Source organism: Phacochoerus africanus, chromosome 13 (genome assembly GCF_016906955.1).
Source record: "Phacochoerus africanus isolate WHEZ1 chromosome 13, ROS_Pafr_v1, whole genome shotgun sequence".
Lineage (NCBI taxonomy): Eukaryota > Metazoa > Chordata > Mammalia > Artiodactyla > Suidae > Phacochoerus > Phacochoerus africanus.
This window is the reverse complement of record NC_062556.1, coordinates 49,490,027-49,496,871: the sequence shown is the minus strand read 5'-3', so window position 1 is coordinate 49,496,871 and position 6,845 is coordinate 49,490,027. Positions and strand designations below refer to the sequence as shown.

The 6,845-nt window shown below is 43.6% G+C and overlaps 1 long non-coding RNA gene across 1 annotated transcript; it reads right to left on the bottom strand.

Annotated features, from left to right (window-relative positions):
- Positions 1-393: 393 nt before the first annotated feature.
- On the bottom strand, positions 394-1,972 carry LOC125113625 (uncharacterized). The gene is made up of 2 exons (XR_007131517.1): positions 1,889-1,972; positions 394-656 (listed from the first exon to the last, which is right to left on the bottom strand). It is a non-coding gene; the product is annotated as an uncharacterized LOC125113625 (long non-coding RNA).
- Positions 1,973-6,845: the final 4,873 nt, after the last annotated feature.

Sequence of the window (6,845 nt, the reverse complement as noted above, 5' to 3'; positions counted from 1 at the left end):
CTTCTTCTTTTTTTTTTTTTTTTGTCTTTTTGCTATTTCTTGGGCCGCTCCCACGGCATATGGAGGTTCCCAGGCTAGGGGTCAAATCGGAGCTGTAGCCGCTGGCCTACACCAGAGGCGTGCTGGATCCAAGCCGCGTCTGCAGCCTACACCACAGCTCACAGCAACACCGGATCCTTAACCCACTGAGCAAGGGCAGGGATGGAACCCGCAACCTCACGGTTCCTAGTCGGATTCGTTAACCACTGCGCCACGACGGGAACTCCTTATTTCTTATTTTAGCAGAATAACTGGGCTGATTCCAGGCCTGGTAGAATTACGCCTCCGAGCACAGGAGGTTTAGTGTAAAGATTCAGGGGGTTGTGAGGAAGACAAGGTACAGAGTCAGCAGCCTTTCTTAGAAGTTAAGCAATATTTACTGATGGTTAACTTTGCAAAACATCACTAATTGTCTGGTACATTCTGGGCCTTCCATGGCAACTTTATGAATCTCCTTCAGTTCCACTACCTCCGATTCTCTTCCTGCTTCTTCTTTCTACCAATTTATCATAGTCTCTGCATGTATTAGTTTAAGTCCTCTGGGAGAGATTTGCTTGAGTTGGTCAGCCAGACTGGATTCCTACGGACAGCTCTTGCACTAGGCCATCTGTGGGTTTCTGGGGAGACAGGAGAGGGGAGTTACGCTCAGATACCTACCCCATCTCAATCAGCCGTGACCAAAGCAACAGCATTGCGGGAATCAAGGCACTGGCCCCCTAAGCTTCATAACTACTCACAAGTGGACTACAGGCAGAACACACAGCAAGTCAGAACTTTCTCCCCAGTAAAGGCACATCATCCCTTAACATTATTTTCCCCAAATAGATGTAATCATGTCACTCCCCAGCCTCAAACCCATCATAAGTTCCCCATGTCCCACAACTTGAATTCATACCTTGTATTCACAAAAGGTTGTGATTTCCAATGCAGCACCCAGTAGCCACGGATGGTTATTTAAACTTAAATGAATCAAATTAAATAAATTTAAAACTTCAGTTCTTCAGGAGTTCCCATTGTGGCTCAGCAGTAATGAACCCAACTAGTATCCATGAGGATTCAGGTTCGATCCCTGGACTGGTTCAGTGGGTTAAGGATCTGGCGTTGCTGTGAGCTGTGGTGTAGGTCGCAGACCTGGCTCAGATCCCGAGTTGCTGTGGCTGTGGTGTAGGCCAGCATCTGCAGCTCTGATTTGACCCCTAGCCTGGAAACTTCCATATATCACATGTGTGGCCCTAAAATAAAATAAAATAAAATAAAATAACTTCAGTTCTTCAGTGGCACTAGCCATATGTGAAGTACCATATAGGATGGGAAAATAATCTGAAAAGGAATGGATACATGTATATGTGTAACTGATTTCCTTTGCTGTACATCTGAAATTAACACAACTTTGTAGGTCAACTAGACTCCATTAAAACTTACTGAAGTACCACATTGGCCCAGGCAAATAGCACAAGGAGAAGGTTGGTCAAGGTGTCTTTTTAAATGACTTTCAACTATTCCAGGCTTATCTCCCACCACGTCCCACCCCTGTACCCTAAGCTCTAACCACACTGAAATCCTTGCTGGTACCCAAATATTCTATAAACTTCAGGCCTTTAAAATTTGTCCTGATACCATTCTTATGACCTGAGATACCCTCACCTTTTGTGCATCCGATCATGTATTATTCAACTTCAAAGGCCCAGCAAATACCTAAGCTGCTCTGTGAAGAATTTCCTACCATCTCGCTCCCCAAACATAGGCAGCTGCTCTCTTTCTCTCTGCTCCAAAGGAACTCTGTGTATGCCTCTATTAGAGTACTTAACCACATATATGATAAACCAGGAGTACCTAGCATACCACATACATTTCTAGAAGACCTCCAGAGCAGAGCCAGCATGGCTAGTTCTCATTGTGGCTCAGTGGGTTAAGGGCCTGACGTAGTCTCTGTGAGGATGCAAGTTCAATCCATGGCCTCCCTCAGTGGGTTAAGGATCTGGTGTTTCTGCAAGCCATGGTGTGGGTCACAGTCGCAGCTTGGATCCAGCTTTTCTGTGGCTGTGGTGTAGGCCAGCAGCTGTAGCTCAGAGTCAATTGATGGCAATTGATGACCAGGGAACTTCCATATGCCTAAGGGGATGCTGTTAAAGGAAAAAAAGAACACAGATTCAGGTGCCAGATGGCTTCTGCCAACCACAACTTGTGTAACATTGTGCTAGTCCTTAGCTCCTTGTCTCAGTTCTTTATCTGCGGGTGTTCACTGTAGGATTCCGTGACTCCTTGCTCTTCAGTGACAACTTATTGTTACTCACATTCTCTTCTCACATCATTCTTCTCTTTCCTCAGAATCCCATATCCATCATAGTAGAGTTTCATTTCTTTTTTGAAATCTATTTTATCTTTCTTCTAATAATTCACTATTGTATTAGTTTCCTATTGCCACTATAACAAATGAGCACAAATTTAGCGGCTTTAAAACAACGTAATTTATTATCTTTCAGTTGTGGATATCAAGAGTCTAAAGTCGATGTGTTGGCAAGGTTGGTTTCTTTTAGAGGATGGGAGGGAAGAATCCATTTCCACCATTTTCAGGTTCTAGAAGCTGCCTGCACCCCTTAGTTCATGACACTTTCCTTGCATCATTCCAACCTCTTGTTCTGCCATTCCATCTCCTGCTTCTGACTCTCATCCTTCTGTCTCCATTTCATAAGGACACATGATTACATGGAGCCCATCTGCATCCTAATCTTGCCCTGCATGGGACTTTGCTTATATTAATAAATTAAGAATCTTCTGATGGGAAGAGCATCCTGGATTATCCGACCTAGCCAGTTCTTAGTGCCTGTTTCTTAATTGAAATTAACACAACTTTGTAGGTCAACTAGACTCCAATAAAACTTACTGAAGTACCACATTGGCCCAGGCAAATAGCACAAGGAGAAGGTTGGTCAAGATGTCTTTTAATGTGACATATGGGAAAATGCAATAGAAGCCACCTGACCAAAAAAAAAAAAAAAAAAATGAAATCATGGGACTCTTTCTTCTCCTGGGTCTTCCTTCTCAGTAACTCAGCCTTTAATAGACTAAACTAAAGAAATGTGGTGCGAACAGTCCTCCTCAGTCAGGCTGATGTTTTGGTGGCTATTTTCCTTTTCCTCTGACACATTCAAGCCACCCGATTTTCCCAGATTGTGTCCTTGCTCCCTCCCTCGACACAATATCTGAAAGACCCCCACTTAGCATACTTAGCCTTTGCCACTCACGTCCGCCTCCTCTCCTTTCTCCTCACAATTCAGCTTTACATGATCTTCCGCCTCCTTTACTGTGCATAACCAAAGGATAAATCCCGCAGAAAAAGGCAGAGAATCCTAGAAGACTTTTCATTTCCAAACATTTTTGTAAACTCATGCATTATCCTTCACTGAAACAAAATTTTTGATATCGATGTCCCTAGGAAAACAGTGATTGTCTAATGTTTAGGAATTTCTGCACCTTCTACTGCTTTGATTTTACAATTCCCCCTGCTAACACCCTATTCCTCTCCTAATCAATTTAATAACTTTTAAGTTAAAAGTTATTAAAAAGAGTTGGCTTCAGTAATGTGTATGTGTGTGTGTGTGTGGGAGAGAGAGAACGAGAGAGAGAGGCTTTGAGGTTTTAGGTGATTGAGAATACTAGGAGGTAATTTGCTTTTTTTTATTTTAAGCATTCCATGCTCTTTTAAATTTTTTGATATTTTAAATTTTTTGGTTTGCCTTTTATTTTCCATTTTCTCTACCGAGTATTCAGTTCTTTCAGAAAGAAAAAACTGTATACGTCTATCCATTCAGATGTCTTCCATAAAAATAAATCTTGAGGAGTTCCTGTTGTGGTGCAGCAAGTTAAGGATCCAGAATTGCTGCAGCTGTGGTGTAGGTCGAAGCTGCAGCTCAGATTCAATCCCTGCTCTGAGAACTCCATATGCCACAAGTTGGGCCAAAAAAGAAAAATAAGTAAATAAATCTTAAATTGTACCTGCTCCATTACTGATATCCAAAGAAGAGAAAAGGGAGGGGATTTTAAACTAACAAACCAATCAGATTCCTAAGAAAGGCTAAAAAGTAATCTGAAGACTTGATTAAATTCATTTTTCTATGTAAAAGTACAATATGACCTATAATTCCAAAGTTATTATCTGTTTCAAATGTGACAGCCACCCAAAACACCACATCTTATATGAAATCTATTCACAATTGGGGGAAATTTGCATGGAAGTGAGACCAGAGCCCATTCAAAGTGATGGAACCTTTGCTGACCACTTCCAGGGTCAGGAAACTTCAAAGCACTTACACCTTCTCTGATTTCATCTTCTCAACAACGTTCTAAAGTAATACTCTCATCTTCATTTCACAGATGAAGAAACTGAGATTCAGAGAGGTTAAGCAATAGGCTGAGTTTCCCAGCAGACACACGGTACAGGGAAGCACCAGGGTCTTTAACCCTCTGCTCCCTGCTGCTGTTATTGCCGCTGCTGTAACAGGTCCACCACTTCACACTCCATGGCTCACTGTTCCATGACACTCTGGAGAAGAAATTGCTTCATTTCAGCGCCTGCATTTTCTGTCCTTGGAAGTCAAAATCAGACTGCCTACTGTTGCATCTGACTCAAGCTGCCATGGTTGAGATTTTTTCCCCTAGAAGCACCCATAGCTGGACTTGCCAATCCAGTCTAACTATAATTCTGCAATACAGAAACAGGGAGTTGGCCTTGACTTTACACGCCCCTGGCCAACCCCATGTAGAAAGGCTGAGAATGTCAGTGTTTGGTCTTTGTTTGCATAACCCCAACCCGAGAAAACCCATAAAAGTGTCCCTCCTACTCTGTGAGATGCCTGGAGCAATTCTGGGGCTCCTTCCAGACACCTGGAGTCCATACCAGTCCCCCAGAAGACCCAGACTGGGGTTCTCTCCCATTTCATAGTTAAAACATGCGATTCTCTTGGAAAATCAGGACTTCCTGGTCCCCCTGACGTCGCATTATGTTAGCATCGCCCTCTTCCCCCACCTTGTTTTGAAAAGCCCCGTCAAACAAGCAGGTGCAGAAAACGTAGGAAGGAATAAAGAGACATCCAGTGTACGCTTCTTTTCTGAATAAATGAATTTCTTTATGAACATGTGGCAAGTATCACATCTAAAGTTTCCACCATTAAAAGAAAAACACTGGAGTTCATGTTGTGGCTCAGCAGAAATGAACCCGACTAGGATCCATGAGGACACAGGTTGAATCCCTGGCCTCACTCAGTGGGTTAAGGATCTGGCGTTTCTGTGGCTGTGGCACAGGCCGGCAGCTGCAGCTCCAGTTAGGCCCCTAGCCTGGGAACTACCATATGCCATGGGAGTGGCCCTAAAAAAGACAACAAAAAGAAAGAAAGAAAGAGAGAGAAAGAAACCATCAGAAGCTAAATGGCAAGCGATGAACTGAAAAAAATTTTGAGTTGATGTGTTCATATTACAGAATCAATTATTCTTCATGTGTCCTATGCATGAATTGAAGCTGCCATTAGGAGAAGTTATGTGGCCTATATACTTTTATTTTCATCCCCAACTCTAGAAAGGGGCATGTATAAAATTCATTCTCCTCAGACGACAGAGATCTAGAGGCATACACTCCCTCTCTGTCTTTCCTCCCAACCCATCCCCATTTTGCCTCAATTAAAATAGGTAGGTTCGTTCAAGAGTTCCCACTGTGGCTCAGTGGGTTAAGGATCTGGCATTGCCGTGAGCTGTGCTGTAGGCTGCAGACGCAGCTCGGATCCCGCGTTACTGTGGCTGTGGCGTAGGCTGGGAGCTCAGCTCCAATTCGACCCCTAGCCTGGGAAATTCATATGCCACAGGTGCAGCTGTAAAAAGAAAATAAATATAGGTAGGTTCAAATGAACAAACTTCTGTCTTGCAGGAAGATTAATTCCTAGTGGGTTTCTAATGAAGCTACTTGATAAGGTCTATTGTCCTTCATTCTTGCATCCAAATCCTTATTTTTCCAAGAGTAAGGGGGAAAAAAAGTTGGAGTCAAACTGTAAGGCAGCCCATAGGAGTCTCCAGGGAAGAAGGACAAGACTGGGGTGTTAAAGCAATGGGTCATGTCATAAATAGACAGCATTAAACACCAGAGCCCACGGCAGAGAGAAACAGCAGGAGGCACTTTCAGGGACTTCTTGACTTGACTGCAAAGATTAGAAGGAAACAAAGCCAACATATTTCACGTAACTGTGTGATTTGCCAGGGTGGTAGAGGCAAGTCAAGAAATGTTAGAGGAGTTCCTGTCGTGGCTCAGCAGCTAATGAACCTCACTAGCATCCATGAGGATGCAGGTTCGATCCCTGGCCTCGTTCAGTGGGTTAAGGATCCTGCGTTCCCGTGAGCTGTGATGTAGGTCACAGACGTGGCTCAGATCCCATGTTGCTGTGGCTGTGGCTGTGGCTGTGGCTGGCAGCTTCAGCTCCAACTGGACCCCTAGCCTGGGAACTTCCGTACGCCACGGGTGCCACCCAAAAAAGACAAAAAGGAAAGAAATAAAGAAAAATGTTAGAAATTAGATTATTGACATCATTTACTGTAGGTAGTCAGAGTTATTTTAAAATAACAACACAAAATTACCATTGAGAGGATCTCACAGAAGCGCTTTAGGTATTTCCGGGCAAATGCTTAACCACAGAAAGAATTTCTAATGTTGTACCTCAAGTTCTCACTGCCAGCAGCTTCCTGGATCTCCCAGGAAAGGTATGCAGCCCGCCCTGTGGGCTGACCCACCCTTTGGAGCCAAATCTGACAAGGTCCCAGCAGAT